The sequence below is a fragment of the Equus przewalskii genome, chromosome 20 (assembly GCF_037783145.1).
Source record: "Equus przewalskii isolate Varuska chromosome 20, EquPr2, whole genome shotgun sequence".
Lineage (NCBI taxonomy): Eukaryota > Metazoa > Chordata > Mammalia > Perissodactyla > Equidae > Equus > Equus przewalskii.
Window position 1 is genome coordinate 38,967,171 of NC_091850.1, and position 23,439 is coordinate 38,990,609.

At 36.5% G+C, this 23,439-nt stretch overlaps 1 protein-coding gene and 1 long non-coding RNA gene across 7 annotated transcripts in view; one reads left to right on the plus strand and one right to left on the minus strand.

The window, feature by feature from the left end:
* Positions 1-484: 484 nt before the first annotated feature.
* LOC139077856 (uncharacterized) lies at positions 485-2,807 on the minus strand. The gene is made up of 2 exons (XR_011530443.1): positions 2,606-2,807; positions 485-2,205 (listed from the first exon to the last, which is right to left on the minus strand). It is a non-coding gene; the product is annotated as an uncharacterized lncRNA (long non-coding RNA).
* Positions 2,041-23,439, plus strand: part of CDH12 (cadherin 12) — a 936,971-nt gene continuing 915,572 nt past the window's right edge. The window contains exon 1 of one of the 6 annotated variants that reach the window (XM_070587153.1): positions 2,041-2,685. The gene's annotated coding sequence lies outside the window, so the exon portion shown is untranslated. The remainder of the gene's footprint in view (positions 2,686-23,439) is intronic. The other 5 variants (XM_070587154.1, XM_070587157.1, XM_070587155.1 and 2 more) reach the window with 5 other exon arrangements.

The following is a 23,439-nucleotide window of genomic DNA, read 5'->3' on the forward strand; positions in this document are numbered from 1 at the left end:
CATCTTATAATGCCCTAGGCAAGGGTTGGCAGATTTTTCTTAAAGAGACAGACAGTAAACATTTTAGGCTTCAGGTCCGAGGTCTTTGTGTCAACTACTTAACTCTGCCAATGTGGTGCAAAAGAAATCATAGAAAATACGGGAAGAATAGGTATGACTGTGCTCCAATAAAACATTGTTTACAAAATTAGGTACTGTTGTGCTGCAGTAGCTCGCAGACCCCTTCCTTAAGCAATGACTCAAACTTGAGGGTGCCTTGGAATCATCAGAAGGGATATTAAAACATGGAATTGTGGATACCACTCTTATTAGAGTTTCTGATTCAATAGGAATGAGGAAAGGCCTGAGAATTTGCCTTTTCCTTAAGTTCCCAGGTAATGCTTTTGCTACTGGTCTTGGGACCACACGTGCAAAAACTGTTGACCAATAGAACAAAGACAATATTCTGTAGTCAATGGCTTGTTATTTGTGATTAACAAATGAATTCAAAGAATTGAATACATTTTATTATGAAAGAAATAAACAATGTTTATTATTTTCATTTCATTAGCATATTCCTTTCTTCATGAGAGCCTGGTGACTACACTTAGCCGGAGAATGCCCTGAATAAAATTTTCTTGCCTACAGGAGTGAGTTACAACAAAGTTATCATTCACCTTTTTATAGCGACACAGCATACAGTGCTGTAAGTATTAGGCTTTTCCATGCCTCCTTCATATGATGGACAGGTAACAAAATTGTTTTGTTTTTAAAGTCTCCCCAAGCTATTTCAACTTGTCACGATGCACAAAGCTTGGCTACACCAAATGCATCAACCCATTTGTGTTACTTCAGTGGAAGAAAAAGATTTCAGAAAGACACATTTATTTTATTCTTATTCAACAGTGACATCGAAAAGATTCTTATTTGTGTAGTTGTTCAAGCTACCAATCCTACCTGTACTTATGTATAATATTTAAAACTGCACAGACATTTTGTACTCCTGAGATTTTTTATATACTTAGGTTAAATGGATGATCTCAAATATTGCTGCATTCTTTGACATATAAATGATAAAGTCACTTAGATTCTTGGAGAGAAAATAAATGATTTCCTGATGAACTTTTTTAAGTAAATTTTTACTCAATACTTAGCACTTCAACAGTGAAATTGTTGGAGCTCATTGAGTGAACGTGACCGCCAATTGACCCGTGAGCTGGATCTCAAGGATTAGAGGCTCCTTATCTGCCTCCTCTGTACTTGAAACATACAGTTGGTCTCTGTTCCATACTGGGAGCCACTTCAAGGTTGCAGCCTTGAGAGTAATACCTTATTACGACCATTTGAACTGTGTATGTGATTGAACTCCGTTAAGGCCTCTATATAAACTTTTAAGATTCTAGCAGTCGAGTGGGTGGTAAGTTCCCTTCCTCATTAAACCTGCCACCCACCAATCTGGAGTGGCCTGCCTCTCTTTTCCCGTCTCTCCTTGCCCTAAGTGCACTGGGCCAGTTTCAAATTTCACCTGGGGGAACTCCAGAGGTTGTGAACAAACAGAAATATAAAGAAAGATCACCATGGATAAAGCATGCTTGGTGGTTTTGGAATTTAGAGGAAGTAATATTATTGTTTACAACAGTGTTACTCTTCATTATAAGATTTTTTTGATCATTATAGTACTCTGTAAAGTTGCAAGTAATCGCTAACAAACTCCCTCACTAAGAGAAATTTATATTAATTTAAAAAATCTTACAATAAATAAATACGCCAAAATTAAACAAACGAGACAAATTTATATAGTCTGAACACTTTTCAGTTGCCTGTAGAATCTGGATCAAGTTCAATAGACACAGGTAAATAAACTAGAAGAAATTGCTTGAATAAGGTAGATAGCATCACTTAGCAGCTGATTCTTGTTCCGACAAAATTTAGAGAGTAAGACAACTTTCAAGTAAAATGGACTTGATTTTCTTGTTCCCCAAGAGAAAAGAATCAAGCTACTTAGGTAGGTGGAGTGAGGACTAGAACCCAAGCCTTCTGCCTCCCAGCTGATAGTTCTCTGATTTTCCACAGTCCTTGAGCATTTACACACCAGCTCCAGGCGCTACCTAAGCCAGGTGCTCTCACTTTTCCAGCCCGGATCTTCACTCACTCCTAAGATCCTTTAACGAGTGTTCTGAGAGCTGTGCAGTCCTTCGATTCATTCAAAGCATTCTACAGCGAACACTAGGGGGGAAAAGAACAAACAAGATAAATTTCAAATATAGGATTCAATTACTTTTCACAACTCGATGATGTGTCAAAGGCACGCTGTGTTTTGTTTTGAGGGCGGGGAGATGACTGGGAGGGAATCCTGGGCCCCCATTGGCTGGCCGCTCTCCGCTGCAGTTGAGCTCCAGCCGCTCGGAGAGGATTATTGATCTGAAGGGTAAACGTGGAGGGAGCCACAGAGAGGGGTCCAAGCGTTTCTGAGAAGAGAGGCAGCCTCTTCCAGGAAGAAAGTGGTGTCTGCTGGCTGCCCAGCTTGGAGAACCTTCTATGAATAAACGGGGACAAAATGCAAGGCAGTTTGTTGCTACAGTGATTTAGAAGGAAAACAAGAGGGAGAGAAAGAGAAAGGTCTCACCTTCCGTGCGAGCCGGGGTTGTTGCATCCTGCTGCTGCCGTCTCTGCTGCTGCTCCTGCAGCTGCCGTGTCTGCCACCAGGTAAGGCATCCTTTTTTGACTGGGATTGCATCGTGTGTGATCGCTCCAGGGCACATGCACAGAAATTCATCCATGATTAATAAAGTGTTGCCTGGCATAGTCAGAAGCTGAGCGAGGCTGCACACAGATCTGGCACCTGAATTAGGAACTGGTGCGTGGTTTTGCTTTGGGAAACTTCGATAAGTTCTAAACAAGTCTCCAGTCTCCAGAGCGAGAGGTTAAATTAAAAGGGGAGGGAAAGAAATGTTTTAACCACTAGTATACCTTACTTCGCACGGCTGAATTTTCAAATGAAAATAATTATGTGTGCTAGATGCTCAATTGGTTAGGTTCTAAATGGCTTTATTGATAGCCAGTTTTACACAAAATAATTAATACCTTATTTCCAAACAGCTTCTGTAAATACCCATCTCCACTGATTTTTGTTAATATAGGGTAACACCGCTACACCCTTCTCCACTGATTTTTATTAAGATATGTACATTTTAAAACTTCATTCTTCATTAAAAAATACAACCGTAAACCAATTGAACTGTTTTAATAGCTATCCTCGCTCTCGGTGTACAGCTATATGAGTTCCCTACCACAAAACTAATTTGGGACAAGTGGAAGAGGTACAGATTACCAGCTCTGCTGCGGGTTATATAATATGCTTTTCAAAATTATCTTAAGGGTATTAATCATTTGGTGGCACATTTAAAAAGGAAGACATATGTGCAAGATAGGGCATGCTAGTAAATCATTTTTCAAGGAGACTTTCAGCATTTTACAAGCACTTTCTTTTTAAACATCATCAGTTGTTTCTCTCTCCATGGGCATCACAGTCGTTTCAGACACTGTGTAGTTCAGGGAGCTTGATGTCTCTCATAGACATATTTCTCTGTACTCTCTGGGGAGGGAACTGACATACTTTTGGCTGATTCTGTGACCATGTCATGATTCTCAATTTCTCATCAGGTATTTTGAAGCTCATTCACAAACTGCTCAGCTAGAAAATTACCTTACATACTGAGGAGGAAAAAAAATTAAATAGAGTAGCTTCTGAAAATGTTTACAGTTTCAGATTACACTATACATGATCAAAACATGGAAATCTAACCATGTCAAGCAGATATTAGTTTGCATCTCTTTGCAGCACACTTGATTAGTTTTAAGATTTATAAAATAGCACCCAGACACACAATGGTACAGAAATATTGAGCCTCATTAAATGGCATCACTTATTCATTAATTATCCTAGGCAATTTGAGAATCATGTCAACTTCTATGTCTGCATTATTATTTCTAGAAAGGAATTTAACTGAATAGGTTTTTATCGTAAATATTTCCATGATTCCAGCAGAAGTTCTCTTCAGAAGAAAGGCAGGTGGTTACTCTTTCCAAGTCATAAGCAGTTGATTGACTAATTGTTTTTGACTGCTCGAGAGCGTTGCCACACACAAAGTAGGAGCTTCCACTTAACTAATTTCACTAACTGGCTCATCAGCTTATTCAGTAAGAAGATCTAGGGACGATTCCATTCCTCCACCTGCTATAGAAACTACTGGACTAAAAAGAGGTTTCATATTAACTTGAATTCAATTCCAAAATGAAATATATTTTCCTTCATTAAAAGCTTTTATTTCAAAAACTAACTTCCAAGTTTAATTCTGCCATTGTTAAGTCTCTTCCCCATTTAAAAAAAAAAAATTTCTCTTGTGTTGTGTTCAGCAAATCTCCAGTTTCTGGATTCGTAACTTCTCCTGTATACCATTTTCAAGCAGTAGGGGGAAGTTTTCAAGCCAAGAATGCTTTTTTCCTGCTGGATCTCATTCCTTCCACTGATCTGCTTAGTGATTTGATCATTTTAGATAATTCCCACAAAAAGGGGGAGCTGAATTATTACGGGAGGGAGCTGTCATTTGTCCTACATGTGGGATGATATTAAGTTCTCATCGGAGCAAAAAAACTGCTTAGTTTATGGAAAAAATCCCTGTTAATGCTTCATGTGACAGACTTATACCTCAATATGACTGCATCCTTTAAGGACGGAGCACTAAACTGATCTCCTAAGACTGAGCATCTTTCGCATCTGGTATTTTGGCAGAACGTATTTCATGTAATAGCCTGTGATATTGGTTGAAATCAATCAAGGATTTATCATTTAGGTTTTATCATTTTGTGGTTGATAAGAATATCTGTCACTCCTACCCCTTAAAATGCACTGTGATGAACATCAAACCCCTCGTGCTGATGAAATGGAACTGCAAATAGTCTGCTTAAACTGTTCTTACATGAAATGTGAAATATTACTGTGTTTTCACACCTATGCCTTTTAGATGTCACATCATTAAATCTATCAAATAATTGTGATAGGAGGATGCATACAGTGATGGTTCTCTTCAGAAGTGAGCCATGTTTTCATGTAAAAATATCAAATCTAAGGACTTGTACAATAAATTAACATCCTAGTAGACTCTGTCATAAATGTCTTCATACTTCCAAAGGAAAAGTGTGATTACAGATGTCTCATTTAAGGTAAGATACTATTCCTTTAGTCTTTTAACAAATTATAGCTGTTTTTAAAGTAATTATGTCCTGTATTACCATGTCAGCATTACCACATCAATAGATAACATTTTGATTATAATGTGGCATCAATTCATGATTCTATTTATATTACGTGTGAAAATTATTTCTCCTTTTCTGTTTAACAAATATTGAGTCTTATTTTTATGAATAGGCTCAATTTATATGGAGAAAAAGAAAATAAACTTACTCATTAAATAAGAAATGAAAATTTATTATTTGTACTGGGAACTTTTCCTTTTACTTTGCTAATACATGATAATTGAACAATTTACATTTTTATAGCTTTTAAAAGCGTTTTAACTTTTGGCTTGAAGGCAATTGCATTTTTTTTTTGTGAATTACTGTGCTAAAAGGGTCATATGTCATCACGAAATTTTAAAAGGAAAATGTGTGTGTGTGTGAATGTGCATAATGCTGCCTGTGTTGAATGTCAGTAGTAGTTACTTAAAGTTATTTTTAAGCATCATGTGATAAGATGACTAATACTATGGAGTAACATTTTAAAAAAGGCTAGGAGAAAGTTATGACTATTGAAAAATCAAATAGCAGATGAACTTCACATAATGTTATTCTACTTTTTGTGAGATCTTGGATAAATGTTCTAAGAATTCATTTATTCAATTATTCATTATTTCATAATTTAATAAGCACTTGTTAACCTATTGAAAACAGGGCCTAGGTTTACTATTTTTATGAGTTTAGCTTCATTCACATTTCTATCACTTTATCATGTTACAGCTCATGGTATCAAGGGATCAATTAAATCTTCAGTGTGCCTCAGTTATTTTTTTAAATAAAGGGCTATGGTATTCTTTCATAACCCTTGCTCTGTGAATAAGTCATTACGCTATAAATGCATTTATATTACCTTGAGTATAAGGGAATATGAGGAGTATGTTATTGAACAATGTAAAATTCTTCTTAAAATATGTACATCTCATGCATGTATGTGCGAAGATTCTAGTGAGAGAAGGTGAGGCCACAATTTGTGCACAGGTACTCATTAGAGAAATACAGAGCTTATATATTAACTCCTAAATCTATGCATTCAGATGGCTGAATGATGCATACTTAGTTCCAAGTACAAAGTAGTAGTTAAGCATTAGGGCATAGTAGGTTGTGAATATAGACTTATCCACAAAATACTATGCTAGTGGCAAGTATGATTGATTATGCCTTAAGTGTGCCATATAATCAGTGGGTTCTATAAATCCTATTTGCTGGAAAATTATTATAGCATACAAAGAATGTTTTTCTCCGTGCAAAGATGAAAGTCTTGATTCATTGTCTGCATGATTTGGAAAGATCAAAACTTGGGAGTCAGACAATGGTTTGAATCCAAATTTTTAGAATTATTCTGTGGGCACTTTAGGGCAGGTTACTTTTTGGTTCTTGGTTTCTTCTCTTGATTTAGTATATTACTTCATAGACAATACTCACTAATGGTCAAGTCTTTCTCCTTTTAAACTTCTATGACCATATAGCAAGCTAGATTGTTAGAGATTAACTACAGCCACTGCTGGCCTGCTGGGTTAGATGAAAATATGTAATGGCCAGGATTTGTTGTGTGCTTGAATTTACTTGACATGCTGGGATGGAAATAGTCCTCAGGTCACTTACCTAAAAAAAAAAATTCCACTTATTTTTGGCAAGAACACTTTCAATAGACAGGCATGGATGTTTCTGGTAATTTAAAGAATCAGTGAAGTTTAGATTGATGAAAATTTTACCATTATCTTTCAAGATTTACAAGTCAAGCAAAGAGGAGACTAGGAGGTAGCTAGAGAGAGAGTAGAGAGTCAAGGGAAGTTTGTGGGATTGTGTTTTTTCTGGAGACTTGAACATGTGAATAGATGAGGTGGAAATCATTAGAAAGAGAAAGGAAAATAAATGTTGGATCAAGGTTTTAGAGTTTTGGAGGAGGTCATTGAGAGGGCATGACTGCTCATTGACCTGCAAGCTGGACCTGGGCACTTGGACGTTTCTTACCACCTCACCTGTCTTTGGAACGTACATGCTGCCCACCATTCCCACACCAGGAGCTGTTTCAGGAACGCAGCCGTGAGAAAGTAAGGTATTGTTGAAACTATCTGGACTGAATATTTGACTGACCCCAGTTAATGCCTCTAAGATTCTGGTGGGCAGATGCAGAGATCTACTCATCCTTCAGCCACCCAAGACAGGCCTCTTGTGTAAGTCCCCTTGTTTGTTAAACCTTCTACCTATCAATCTGGAGTGGCCTGCCTCTTTCTTCAGTCCCTCCTTGCCCTCCTCTATGGCGGCCAGTTTCAGATTTCACCCAGGAAGCTCCCAAGTGTGTGAACCAACAGAGAGAAGATGAAAATTTATAATATCCAGGGCAGAGGTGGAAGAAACAATTAGATGTCATTAATTTTAATAATCCAAGTGAAATATTATTCAAAAGCCAAATATCAAAGAATTTTAGCTGACATTTTGACATTTATTAAAATATCTTGAATGTCAAAAAGGATTGTTAGGAAATAATCAACCAAAATGTGATCCTAATTAATTTATCCAAAGTAATACTTTTAAACATAAGTGATAGAGATACAAATGCTTGGTAAATGCTGAGAAGTAGAAAAAATTAACATTAATAGATTCCATTCTTCCAATGAAAAAAAAGTGTTGGAGTGCTATCATTAGCAGTAAATGGTATGATGCATTTAAAACTATTTCTGAGGAGCAGGATATGGGAATGCTTGAAGCAACAAGCAAATAACAATGTATCCAAAGTGAAATGTCCTCCCACAACTTTGTGAGTCAATATTTATTTCACTTGCTGCAAATGATGTGATTTCAGGCAGATTTAAAAGCAAGATTTTACTGAAACTTGACTCTTCCCTAATTACTAGCAATAGGATAGTGATTGAAAAGTGAAAAGTAAGGTCTTGGTGAGGCTTTGTTATATGTTTACTTAGCAAGAATGCAGAGCCCAGAATAATTTTCTGAAACAGAATGATGTCTCACAGTGAGATATCTAGTTATCTTAGTCAGCATCCAGTATTTACGCCAAACTGCCTACTAAAAGGAGGTCACCATTATTAGATCCTAACAGAGAAGGAAGTCCAGTATTAGAATGTAACTGTTGTAGCCAGAATTAGTTGTGTCAGATAATAGAGCAAATACAGTTCATTTTTGTGTATACTAAACATAAATAATAGAAATTGTAACAGCCATATTAAACAGATAGTTATTCTATAATACATTCAAATCTCATTATTTCACATGTTTATTTAATAAGGAATTTTATATGCTTATTATTATATAACAGCAGTGATGAGGAAAACAACTGTATAAATGAAAATATAGGGTGTGTGTTCTGCCCCAGCCCAGAAGTTTACACACACCTCCAAATTAGAGATATTGTCAAACAGGTGTTACTTTTGACAAACATAGATTACAGTCAGGCATGTTCAAAAGACACAATCACACTACAAAATTACAGACTGATCTTAAGAGAGTTTTGGCTGGATTGTAAAATGTGGAATCTTTTTGGAGGGAATTCTCGCAGTATCCATCAAAATTCAAAACGCGACAATTCCAGTACTCAGATTATTTTCTGCATAAGTACTTCCCAGCGCTGGTCAAGGCCTTCTGATTTTACTCTTCTGTCACTAACTGCTTCTCTTTCTCCTTTGCTGAGTTCTCTGTCTTCAGATCTATAAGTAGAAACTTAGCCTATCCCAGATCCCAGTCCTAGGCCCTACTCACCTTTCTATATAGAAACTCACCTAAGAGGTAATCCTATCCAGTAGCACAGGTTTAAATGCCATCTGAATGCCTCTTTCCAAATCTATATCTTTGTCTCCAATCCCCATGCTGAGCATCAGACTCCAATTTCCGAATGCCTACTCGATAGTTCTTCTTGCACAACTATATTAGTCTGCTCAGGCTACCAGTACTAAATACCATAGACTGAGTGGCTTAAAGGAGAGCAAATTCTTTTCTCACAATTTTGGAGGCTAGGAAGTGCAAGATTAAATTGCTGGCTGATTCAGGTTCCTGGTGAGAGTGTTCTTCTTGGCTTGTAGATGGCTGTCTTCTTGCTGTTTACTCACATGAACTCTTGTTAGTGCTGGTGCAGAGAGAGAGAGCAAGCTCTCTGGTGTCTCTTCCTATAAGACCACTAATCCCACCATGAGGAACTCATCCTCATGACCTCATCTAATTGCTTCCCAAAGGCTCCATCTCTAAATACCTTCACATTGGGATTCAACATATGTGGCCCCTGAATTTTGGGGGGACACAATTTAGTCCATAGCAACTTCTAATAATCATTTTATACACAGCATGGTCAAAACCAGACTCTTGATTTCTACCCCTCCTGACCCAAACCTAAATACACTCATTTTCCTCATTTCAGTAAATTCTATAATTATTTATTTAATTTCTTAAGAGCTTAGGGTTAGCTCTGAGGCCTTGCTTTCCTCCCTTCCCCCCGCACTCAGTGCCAATATTGAATCCACTGGCTCCATAGCTTCATTGTCTAAATATAGCATTATATTTAGGTAATATATAGTGCTCACCTCCCCCATAGCTCCCTGTGTTCCAACCACTATTGTCTCAATCTACAAACTGGTCTTCCTGCTTCTACTTTTGTCCCCGTCCCCCAATTCATTGCACAGTAGCCAAAAGTAAGCCATCCAATATCACTGTCACAGTACTTTCCATGGTTTAAAGCCAATATCTGGCTTAGCCCCGCCACCCCATCATTTTCTATCTCATTAGGCTACATTCATCCCTGCCACAGGGACTTTGCACTTACCCAGCTTCGCCCTTTACCTCCTGTAGCTCTTGGTTTAAATGTCCTTACTTTGGAGGAGCATTCTCTAACCACTGGCTGTAAATAGCACTTCCTTCCCCAGAAGAATTATCTTTACTGTTATTCGTGTTTAATTTTCTTTGAATAGGACCTGCTTCAGCTTACATGACATTGCATTATATTGTCTGTCTTCCAAAATAAAGTGCAAACCCCATCAGGGAGACCCTCTACTAGCAGCTGGCATATAGGAGACCTCAGTAAGTCTAAGTGTTTGATGAAGGAATAAAGGAATGAATGAAAGAACAGATATGGGCACATAATAAACATACACCTGCATAGAAAAGGAGTTTGAATGATTTACATGACAATATGTTGAGAGCACTATCTTTAGGGACAAGAGTGACACATACTTGTGAATTTTTTGACTTTTTATAGTAGTATATTCATGCATATAATTTGGCCTGTAAATGTAATAATCATTAACGAGTCATGCCATTTGTATTAGTACTTGTTACTGAAACAGTGTTCTCCTGTTAAAATGAATAGGGGAATAAAAAGAATATAATCTGTGTCAGCCTACCAAAAAAAAGATGATCTTAAAGTTAAGGCAGAATAATGTGGATGAGTACTATAGCTATCTTTTCAACTCAAGATTCAATACTATGTCTGTGTATAATGTCCCTGATCCCCCATGGTGTCTACAATTAAAACAAACCTCCCAGGATACACTAAAAAGGGGGAAGAAGGCTTTCAAAGATTTGTCTTAATTGGCTCTGAGATGCAGTTGTGTTATCTGAAGAGAACAGAGGAGAATCAGTATTAACACCTGGACTCCTGTCTCGGCGAAGTCCAGAGCTCCTAAAGTAACAATTAAATGGCTTAATCTGAAAACCCTCCAAGGTTTCATTCAGTAGCTCTCTTCAGAAGGGCACTGCTAATTCTTCCTGAATTGCTTCTAACTGCACTGCCTTAATTTGAACAGTATTCAAAATTCCATTCTCTCTAATGGAGTTAATTGCATTATGAAAGTCGGCTTAGAGTGGAAACTTATTTCCTCTTGTGGAGTCTCTCTCTACAGAGCCCATTCTTTTCCTTTCAACTTGACATATAGCCACATTTGTGTAGGATCATGTCACAAACGCACTGTGTTCTGTTTAAACTACATTTCGAAGAATATTCTTTAAAATATTTATATACCCAGCAAAGCACATTAGCTAGCCAAAGCCCCTACAGTTTTGTACATGCTCAGGTTGTCTGATCTAATAGACTCTAAGTTCTGGGAACATTAACAAATCTCTGAGCTTTTAAACAGGCCATGACCTATCATTTAGAGGGCTACTTCAATAAAGCGGAGGCTCACTTAGGTTAATGACAGATCATGGAGCTGTTTGATTTGCAGTGAGCCAAGTTACCCATTATCCCGAACATTCATGTGGCTCGTGTTAGCACATCCAAATAATGAGTCAAGACTCTTCCCTTGCTCTTGCAGATTTCCAAGTCATTACAAGACATCCTTGTGTGCAAGTCCGTGAAGCTTTATGCCTGATGACTTCAAATGCATTACTATTTTTGCCGAAAGTATGAAATTTCAGATAGGGGTCAATTTCCTCATGAGAGTGTCAGCTGCTTATGCAGAGTTCATCTGGGCATCTTTTGAACAAAAAGGCAGACATTCTCTCCCTCTCCCTCTCTGTTTTTGTTTGTTTGTTTTGTCATTTTCTTTTCTTGATGAAGGATAGAGAACCATGGACGGCTTTACATAATTAAGTATCCCTCTAATTATATTCACATTTGCCGTCTACCCTTGTTCCTCCATGCATATATACACAAACATGCACACTGGCACTCAGACAAGACCAGTAGACATTGAATCAGTCTGTAATTAAAAAAAAAAGTTACATCAATTATAAGCATCATAACAAGGAGCCACAATCTGCTTTATAATGTCAATATAGTGATTGCTCCCCCTCCATGTCTGTTTTCTGTTAATTCTATACGGTCTCTTTAGAGGCACCTGTCCGTGATAAGAAATTTTGAAAATTAAGGAAAATACACGGGAAATATATTTTAATTATTTTGGAAAGTATTTTTGTAATGCCCTCACATTTATGCTTATCAGCCGTGTGTGCAGACGCACACACAAATGTTAAAAGCAACTTCTTCAGTAAGATCTCTCAGGTTAGCTAAATGTTTCTGATAGAAGGCAATAAACCCTTTTGGCATTAATCCTTCCCCAAAATGAAATACTTCTACACTATAGAGAAAGCTATACGAAATATGAATGACAGGAGGAAAACAACTTCATTTATTCTTGTGCTGTGATTTGTATTGTACAGATGACAACCATGGGGGAGGTGAAAAATGGTGAATTCTTCTGTGTTTGGTGCTAATTTTACAGCACTATAGAAAAAGAGCATTGTGCTATATTATGGATCTCTAAGTGGGTTTAGTTAAAGATGGTCCATTAGTTCATGTCACCATAGATAATTAGCAAGTTATGTGTATTTTTCCAATAGACTTGGGAAAAATTTCCCAGTATCGTTGATTCACAGAGAACTACCTTGCAGGATTACTACATTTTGCTTCCCAGTCACAGAGCTGTGATTAATAACTTTAACACAGAGCCAAGATATTTTCATTAATGGTTACGTAACTAATTTTTGTAAATGCATTTATTCTTCCGTTCTTTAATGCCAAAGAAAGTTTCAAACTCCATGAAAGTAAGGACATAATTGTAGGCTGAAAATGTAGAGCCATAATTCGCTTTACAGAAACAAACAGAAAATGTACCTTTCTCTGACAGAAATTAAACAATTACAAAATGTGTGAAGACATTTCCTTACTTTTCCCTTGGTTTATTACTAACAATTAAAATGCATTTAGAAAACTGTATTGGGAGATTTTACCATGACCAACATCAATTTGGAAATTTTTGATGTCTGAGAAAATATCGAAACTTCTCGTAGTTTCTATTCTCCATCCATTCTTTATTTCTCGAAATATTTTCAACTTTTTCTCTGGTCCCGTACTAAAAAATCCAGGCAGTTTAACATTTCCTATTTTATTATGGAATTTTATCTTTTGTTCTGGAGTGACCACTCACCTTATAACTTACTATTCTGGAAATATCTTGCCTTATTCTTGATTTACTGTGTACCTTTAGCCTGTAAAGGCAGCGGATCGTTGCTTAATACTCTATTCCAGGTTGTTTACTTGACCTTAGCTGTGGTCTCTGACTGTTCTCAGCCTCTGTAACAGTCAATGGCACTTCAGTTCTCCCTTGTGAAAAACTCTCTTGGGCCATGTCTTTCATGGACAGCCTTGTATTGGATTACACAGCCCTCCTCTTGAGCTCTACAGCCTGTTTCCATCCATGTTCAGAGTCACAGAACATTTATTTCTCCCTTATGTTGTATACAGCCTTTTCTTAGCTGTCTATGTACATAATTTTAGCTATCTGCCATTTAAACTATTTTTGAGATTACTTATTTAACATTATCCATTTCAGGTGACATGTTTACATTTTAAAGGAAGCCATCTGGAAGTAGTGTTTAATGCAACTAATGACTAACAGAGTTTGGGATTCCATTACAGTTCCATGGATGCTATTTTGAAGATTTTTTTCCTTTTCAAATATAACCTATTTGGTGTTTTCATCAGTTGTCATCTGATGTATTTTGTCACCTAGATGATGATTCTTATTTTTCTTAAGTATATTTTTGTATTTTATTATAAGTATAATGCATGCTCATGGTGAAGAAAATCAGTTTGCTGAATGTGTTGAACTGAAATCTTCATCTCCCTTCTTACTCATGTGTTGTTTCATTTCCCAGAGGTAATTGCTCACACCAGCAGTTTCCTATGTGTTCTTCCAGAAACTTTCTGCCAACTCATAAATGCATATAGAAGACCATTCTTGGTCTTCAATTTACTTAATGATTGTTTGACCTCGTTACTTTCTTTCTCCTTAATACAAATTTTTTTAACTTGAATTCCCAGATGCCCGCATACCTTTGGTTCTACCCTTTAACTCATTAGCAGTCCCTTCTCAGTTGTATTTGCTGGTTCCTCTCTTATCCCCTTAATATTGAAGCAGCTTTGGTTTTCTCCTGTCTATCTACACCCACACACATGGTTCCAAGTTCATCTTTTAAAACACCATATGTTGACAACTCCTAAATATATCTCTCCAACACAGATCTCCCAAAATCTTATCTTCTATCCCCAACTGCTTTCTTGGCATATGATACACTTGGATACCTAATAGATATCTCAAATTCACATGTCCGAAATGAACTGTTGGTCTTCACAAATATATTCTATTCTCAGATTTTACCGTGTCTGTTGATAAACTGTATCCTTTTAGTTATTCAAGCTAAAATTTCTCAAACTCTCTTACAGCCAGTCTCTCACATTGCGTATCTAACATGCCAGGAAATCCCATTGGCTCTACTTCCAGAGTATGTGTAGAATCTTATCCATTCTTAGCAGTTTCACTGTGCTCACCATGATTCTAGGAGTAATAATTGCTTACCTGAATTACCACGTTAGCCTCCTAACTCGTCTCCTTACTTCTAGCCCTCTGAACATTAGCCTTAACAACAAGGGTTATCTTTTAAAAACATGTTAGATCATGTCATTCCCTCTGTTCCAAACCAATTGATGGCTCTCCATTTATCTCAGAGGAAATGCCAAGGGTATGTGTGATCTGTGATCCCTCATTTTATTTCTGATCTATTCTCCCTACAGTCTTTCCTTTGCTCATTCTGCTGTCACAACTCTTCCATTTGCTTTTCCTGGAACTTAATGAGGCTTACTCCCACCTTCTTGGCCATTCTCTCTGACTAGAGTGCTGTTTACCAGACACCTAATTGGCTAGCTGTCTTCCACTGTCTGTTCGAGCTCACTCTTCTCTATGAGATATCCTCATTACTCTATTTGATAGTGTGAGTTGCACAAAACTCTCAGACAATGCAACCTTCTTTAATTGCACAAAATTCTCAGGCAATACAACCTTCTTTATCCTGTTCTACATTTTTCTTTTTCTATATTATGCATATTATTTATTTCCACCTCTCCTTTCTGGAATACAAACACTTGGAGAACAGGGTTCTTTACATCTTGTGTGCTGATATATCTCAGGAGATAAGACTAGCAACTGGCAGACTAGCACATAGTAAGCACTTGAGATATTTGTAAATAAATTTTGTATGTATGAATAAATGAATGACAAATTACTCCAGATTTCTTAAGCCTTTTGTGTATTACAAGCGTACATGAGCATACATTAGCATGAGCACACACACTCACTTTTTTTTAAAGGAAAAAGAAAAAATGTAAGCCATATTTATTTATAATGAGAGAAATGCGGTTGAATTTTAGGGCTGTGAGACGAAACATCTACAGGGCTTAGTTGGTTCTGGTTTGTTGGTGTGTGACTGTAATTTTGTGGTTTCAATTGCACTTGATGAATTGAAATCAGAGTTTTAACCTGATTGTTTCTGAAGATTGTTTTCAGTGACAGTGGAGGATAAACAAGGTAAAAATTACCTCTACCTACTGCTCTTCTTGCATCTAATATTCATGAACTTTACCCTTTGTACTTTTAAGTGTTCAGTAATTTACAGGGTGAAAGTGTACGTGTGGATGTCTATGAGCACATGTGTGCAAACAAGTGTCTATTTATGTGTCTGTTTGTTACTAAGCTGACTTGCAGCAAATCAGAATTTGTAAGTTTTCCATGGTGTAAGTCATTTGAGGTGTAAACTAGACATGGAAACATATACACATATACATATGCACATCCGGAGAAAGAGAGAGATGAGGAGAAAGCAAGAGAGAGAGACAGAGAAGGAAATTTAAATGATGTTTGTGAAGCATAAGAATTATGCCCTTTTACATCAATTGTAAATATCCTTTATAAATATTTTAGAATGATATTTAACCCCTTAATTTTTCTCACGTCACACAAAGAATCTAGGCTACACTAAGAAAACAAGAGAAAGAATTTTTAAAAATGTCAAAATATAGTTAGTAAATAATATTTTGTTAATATAAAAACAACAGCAAAAATCAACTCTTAAATGGAAAACTTGCATAAAAGGCTAAAATGTGCCTTTTTTTTTTTTTATGAGATGTCTCTTGCCTTTAGGTATATACCCGCTTATCCTCCTGTCTTAGTTTGTTTGGTTACTATAAAAAAATTCTGTAAGCTGGATGACTTAAACAGAAAACATTGATTTTTCACAGTTTTAGAGGCTAGAAGTCCAAGATCAGGGGGTTGGCAGATTAAGTGTAAGGGCTACACTTCCTGCTTTATAGCCGGTAGTCTGCTTGCTGTCCTTGCATGGTACAAGGGGAGAGAGAGCTCTGTAGGGTCTCTTTTATAAGGGCACTAAACCCACTCATGAGGGCTCCACCCTCATGACCTAATCACTTCCCAAAGGGCCCACTTCCTAATACCATCACAAAAGGAGCTAGAATTTCAACGTATGAATTTTGAAGGACACAAGTATTCAGTCCATAGCACTGCCGTTAGTGGAAGGTATTGTTGCTGTTGTTTCAATATTGATAAAATTAACTGTTGAATCAGTGTATTAATTAGGATTTAGTCGTGGAATTGGAGCCCACTCTAAATTTCATGAGAGCAAAGGATTCATTTTCAGAATGAATTTACACAATTGAGGGTGAGATGGGGAAGGGACAGTCTGGACAGGGGTGCAACTGGGGATCAGAGAGAAGCAGCCTCTCCCCATTCTGACTGAAGCACTAGCAGAGGTGGAACAGTCACAGCCAGGAGGAAATCTGGGAGTCCAAGCATTTACGGCCACTGAGATGGCAGGTCATGATAGGAGCTCCTGCAGAGATCTACAAGAAGCTGTTGCCTCAGCTGAGTAACTACCTCTGTGGGTCTGCAGCCAAGAAAATAGGGGAGAGTGGCCTTGAGGCTGCTGTGCATCAGCATGGGCAGCCATCCAGAATTAGGAGCTGATGGAGGAATATAGCAGAGCAGCGACCAGCTGGGCCCACTTGTCTGTCTCTGGGTCTGTCCACCAAATTATCTGTCCACCATGGTCTTTGACAATAATGGTTGCTTCTTCACCTCTGTCTTCCAAATTGTGCTCCTGGTCAGTTCTCATCAGCAACCATCTGAAAGGAGAATCTGTGAAACATGTTCCCAGCTTCACCAAGCTGATCTAGGACAATGCAGCCAGTTTATTTCTCATCACTCGGGCATCCAAACACACCTCTTTCCACTATGTTTATTTTATTTATTTATTTATTTTTGATGAGGAAGATTGACCCTGAACTAAGATCTGTTGTCAATCTTCCTCTTTTTGCTAAGGAAGATTTGTCCCTGAGCTAATATCAGTGCCAATCTTCCTCCATTTTGTATGTGGGATGCCACCACAGCATGATTTGATGAGCAATGTGTGGGTCTGTGCCCGAGATCCAAACTCGAGAACCCCAGGCTGCTGAAGAGGGACACACGAACTTAACCACTATGCTACCAGGCCAGCCCCTATGCTATATTTAACTTCCACATAAAGGAAATAGCAAAATTAGGCTTCCACCTAACATGATAATCCTATGGTTCAACATCTAAGTGCAGTTTCTATGTAAATTATGTTTAATGTCTGATAGCTTATTATATTTAATCAGCCTGTTTTTACTCTGTAGTCTAGTATACATTAAGTAATAATGAAAAGCAATATGTAATAAAATGTTCAACACTATAGTTGATCCAGAATGTACATGGAAAAATATGATGCAATCTTTGGCTTCTCTCTTCATAATAATGAACATATTTTTACATAACTAAAATGTCAACAACCTATTGGTATTCTCACTTATGTTTATGTGTAATACGAAATGTTTATCTGACATATGGCAGCAGTCTGGAAAGCCTGATAATATGCTTGAAATTTTATCCTCATGTATTTAGAATTATTTTATTTTGAAGCTGATGTCCCATGTCCATATTAGTTTTCATTCTTTAGTGAATATGTGTTTAGTAATCTAATATATGCCAGACCCTGTTCTAAGCACTGCGTATATAGCAATGAAAACAACAAAGTCCTCATCTGTGTAAGACTTTATACAATATTCTTCTTTTGCCTCTAATTCATATATCCCATTAAGTGATAACTCATTTGGAGCTAAAGAAATTCAGATAAGGAAGTTAAGAAAATTAGTGTGGTAGTTCTGGATTAGTCACAGTCTTGACATTCCCATGAAAATGGTGGGACTAATGATAGTATTTATTGTGAGGGAACTTCTTTAGTTACTTCTTCAGTTTATTTACTATGTCTCCGATAATCACTTGAGCCTAAAATAAAATAAATTCCCTCAACGATTTTTGTTAGTTCACATAGCTTTCTTTTTTTTTAGCAGTAAAAGTTGAAATGTAGTTGTCATATAACCTGATATTAATTTTAGGAGTATAACATAATGATTTGATATATGCATATATTACGAATGATCACTACATTAAGTTTTGTTAACATTCGTCACCACAGGTAGATACAATTTCTTTTTCTTGTGATGAGAACTTTTAAGATTTCCTCTCTTAGCAGCTTTCAAATATACAATACAGTGTTATTAACCATAGTCACTGCGCTGTACATTACATCCCCAGGACTTATGTATCTTGTGACTGGAGGTTTTTACCTTTGACCACCTTCACCTGTTTTACCCACTCTCCCACCCCTCTGTTTCTGACAGCCCCCATGTGTTCTCTGTAGCTATGAGTTCCTTGTTTTGTTTTGTTTTGAAATTCCGCTTATAAGTCGTATCATACAGTATTTGACTTTCTCTGTCTGACATATTTCACTTAACAGAATGCCCTCAATGCCCGTCTATGTTGTTGCAAATGGCAGAATTCCCTTGTTTTTTAATGGCTGAATAATATTCCATTGTGTGTGTGTGTGTGTCTCTGTGTGTGTGTATCACATTTTCTTTATCCATTCATGCACCAGTGGACACTTAGGTTGCTTCTCTGTTTTGGCTGTTGTAAATAATGCTGCAGTGAACATGGGGGTGCATATATTTTTTCAAGTTAGTGTTTTCATTTCCTCCTGATATATACCCAGGAGTGGAATTGCTAGATCATATGATAGTTTTTTTTTTAATTTTTAGAGGAATCACTGTACTGTTTTCCAAAATGGCTGTGCCAATTTAGATTCCCATGAACAGTGCACAAGGGTTCCCTTTCCTCCACACCCTTGTCAAAATTTGTTATTTCTTGTCTTTTTGATAATAGCCATTCTAACAAATGTGAGGTGATATCTCATTGAGGTTTTGATTTGCATTTTCCTGATAATTAGTGATGCTGAGCACCTTTTCATGTACGTGTTGGCCACTTGTATGGTCCTAGTGCAGTGGTATTTACAATTAATTGGCCACAGCCAGTCGCATAGGTTTCTGTCACCTGGAGGAGAATATTAATTTGAATCAAATTGTCTTGATTCTATAGAGAGAGATTGGATGTTTAAAAAAAAAGCCCCTCCAGAGGTATCAGGTTTTTCCCTGCCTAGCTCATATAATGGTTTGTCTTTCAATTAGGCCTCTTTTCCTGGTGTAATTCTTCTTGCTACATTTGAAGTTTTGTGTTACACAAAGCACCCTTTATAACTTCTTTTGAAGAAAAGAATGATACACTTCCTGTGCAGACATTGCTACAGTTGACCAACAGCTCCCCCTCTCTTTATGGGATCAAAGGAAAATCGTAGTTTCAACAACATTGACCTTAGCTGGCCTCTGACTTTGTTTACTAAATGGAATTTGACCCACAGGTAACTCATTACCTATAGGAGAAGTTAATTGCTGGGTTTTTCCTCTCCAATCTTTCTTCCACTGCCATGTCAACCAGCAATGGGGGAAGAGTGAGATGCTTTGGAAGTGAACTGAAGAGCCATTGCATGGAGACAGCTGCCCTAGAGAGTTGCCCAGACCCACAGTTGACTTTGTATGAGTGAGAAATAAATAAATATAGAGTAAAGGAAGGTGGGGCTAATGGTTCATTGGTGGAAGATCCTATAGTGAGTGCAAATACAATCCCCTTGCTAGAAATAGGTTACTGGTGAGATAACACCATTGAAAACTGTTAGATTCACAGAGGGATAATGACAACTATGCATGATCACTGAATAAACTTATCTCTTTATTACTGAGATTATTCTCCTTGATCTAGTCCTGATTCAAAGAACAAACGAATCTTTAGTTATATTTTTACTCCTAACACCGGAAAACTATTCGAATAATATTTAACTCCTCAAGTAAATGGTACAATATATTTAAAATATTAGTGTATTTTATAATGCTGCTTCTCATCTGTAATCATTCTTTTAGGACATTCTACTTCTCAATAATTTGTACATCTATTAATCATTTGATTGTTTTCTGTTTCCAGAATATTTTCCCCATTCAAAAACTAGAAGCTATAGCAGGCCTAAGAATTTTGGTCCTGAAAAAGCAAAAATTAAATATGCTATGTGTTAATAGAGTATGGATAGGAATATAGGAATAGTAATAATATGATAATTACATTCACATTGAGTGTTCCTCTAAAAGAGTTGTGCATTTTAACAGAAGACTAACAAATTCTTACAGGAGAAATCTTCAAAATCCCTTCTCATTGCAGTATTTTGCTAAATAGAAATGCAAATTTTATTGCCAGATTGTGTGGCTTTTTGTTTTCTGAGCACTTGCAGTGCTTTTCATTTGCTGAAATGCTAAGTTTATTTTCCATAGTGACTTTCTTTCCTTCCTCCCACCTTCCTTCCCTTTCTTCCTTCTTTCTCTTCTTTCCTTCCTTTCTGCCTTTTTCCTTCTAAATTTTTCTTTTGAAATAAAATATCCTGGGCCCTCTGTAATTGGGGAGCATTTTTTCTAATAAATTTTGTTTTTATCATAACATTATCATCCCAGTTAAACTTCGTTCCTTAAGACACCACTCCACACAATAAACAATGCTATCTCTCAAGGAATGTGGTTCCTTAATCTCTTATTTAAAACTTTACCTAATTTTTAAATTTTCCCTGAAAGCTTTTGTCCCTATTTATTTCTATTCTTTTACCATACTTATTCTTATTTGTAGGTCAGCTGTATGGTTTTACTTATATAATGACTTAATACACTATGTTTTAATCTTTCTCATTCATAATCAGTTCTTATCTGTTGAGCACCTACTATTTTCCAGTCCCTCATTCTACACTGTAAATCAAAGGATGACTAAGATGGACATATTCCACCTGCCATAACTCCCTTCCCTAGTATATGGTGAATGGCTCATTCTTTGTAAAAGTACTATGTAAAAATATGATCATCTAGAATACTTGTTAGTAATATCTGATATGATATACAGTTGAAAATAATTGTAGTTTCTTAACAATGTTCCAAAAATAACAATAATAGATTAACTGGCTTCCAGGATATTTGATCTACTCAGTGTGTAATTTCTACAAAATGAGTATAACCTACTTTATTCAGGGTCATGTTGAACTTTTTCTTGCCTTTGTATTGAAAGAGAATAAGATTGGAAAAGGGAGCTTTTGAACTATACCTGTTTTAAAGTCATGGTGAAAGAGTACATCGTTTTGTAATAAATGTGCTCATTACAATTAACATTTAATTACTACATATCTAGGAGAGCTCTACTTGGAAACATTTTTGTTAGCATCAAGGTCAAATTAATTAAGTACTTAAATTTTCTCAGTAAATATCTTGTCATTCTTTCTAGTCTTCCCTATAATTATTATAAATTAGTTATTTTTTTTTTCTCCTCGTGCTCTGTAAAAATCACCACTCTGGGTTTTAAACATAGGACCTAATAAAAGCCATTTAACTCTGCCTCTTCCCTAATTGGCACAGCTGAAAGGTACTGATGCTGACCGCTCGCCTATTCCAAATGATAAGGATGTTTAACGAATGAAGAGTTTTCCAATTACAAAGTGCAATAGACACAGGAAAAATACTTTGTGTTCAGTAGTTGAAGGTCAAGGATTATTAACTAAAACATCTGATAGTCATGCTGTCCAGCATATCTCAATATCTCATGGGGAAACAGTGAGTACAGAGTTAATGGGTGGGTCACGTCCTTTGGTTCAAAACAAAACTAAAGAGGATGATTGCACATCTTAGATGGAGCCGATGTTGTTAGTGAAAGTTTATTTCCTGATGGCTTTACTTGATTTATGAAAATAATCATGTTACAGCACTGATTATCTGGTTAATGAAAAAGTGATTTTGCAAAAGTGAGGGTGGAATTTTGGTGTATCATAACGTGTCTTGATTTAATCAAATGACCATTGAAACATTACACATTATGACTATTACCAAAAAAAACCTCAACAGAACTTGGCAATTCTATGTCCCTGAAAGAATAAATTATTCCCACAGAAAGTTTTTAAAATACTTAAAAGTTCTGAATAAATTAAATCAAGGATACTGTGATCTACTGTTTCTGTGTTTTCTGAAATAAGAGTATTTCCACGTATGTACCAATTCTGACTTTGCGAGTTCTTGATAATTAAGTGAAGATATTTTGTTATGCAATTTGTAATATGGTACTTCATGATCAGTTCTTTAACACAAGGAGGTTGGTTTGTCATTCACTTTTCCATCACCAATTTAGCATAGTTTGCATTTTAAACTGGCTTTATGATTTCACGAAATCTGTGGCATACAGGGCATTTTCACTGAGTCACAACTATGTGGCAAGCACTGTATTCTTGTCGGAAGAGATTACCATGAATGCAGTTTTATCTTTTCTTTCTTTGCTTTGCTGTCTAGTCGGTGTCCTACCAGCACAGTGCATTGTGACACTGTCAGGGACATAGAAAATATTCTGGATCTGTTTAAGTTGATTCTATTGGCTACATTCCTTGGTTTTGTGAGGCGTTATATCTGTATTCTAGCTAAAATTAAAAACGCAATCCAAACTACCAGATATCTAGTTAGAGAATCATTAAAAAGTAGTTAATCCAGACTAGGAAAAAAAAATTACTCATGCAAAACCTAAACTAATGACTGGGTATAAAAGAGATTTCGTTGGATATATATTTTCAAGAGGAGAATTTGAATTTTGAAAATAAAGTATTTACTGATTAACAAAAAGACAATGATCTTGAAAATTAAAATAAAAAGTTCCTGAATGTTATTAAAGATGTTCATCAAATGTGAAAGGATAATTGCCCTAGATTTATTAGGACGTCATTGGCCTCCAAAGTCTCAGGTCAAAAATAATATTTGTGTAAAAAACTGTTTGTTAGAAACTGAGATGTTTACTCCTTCTCGTCCCCCACAATTGTCCCTGGATCTCCTGCAAAGTCACATACTTATCAACTATTGAAATGAATTATAGGATAAATGGACAAAAAGGTACTATTTTTTATTCTGTC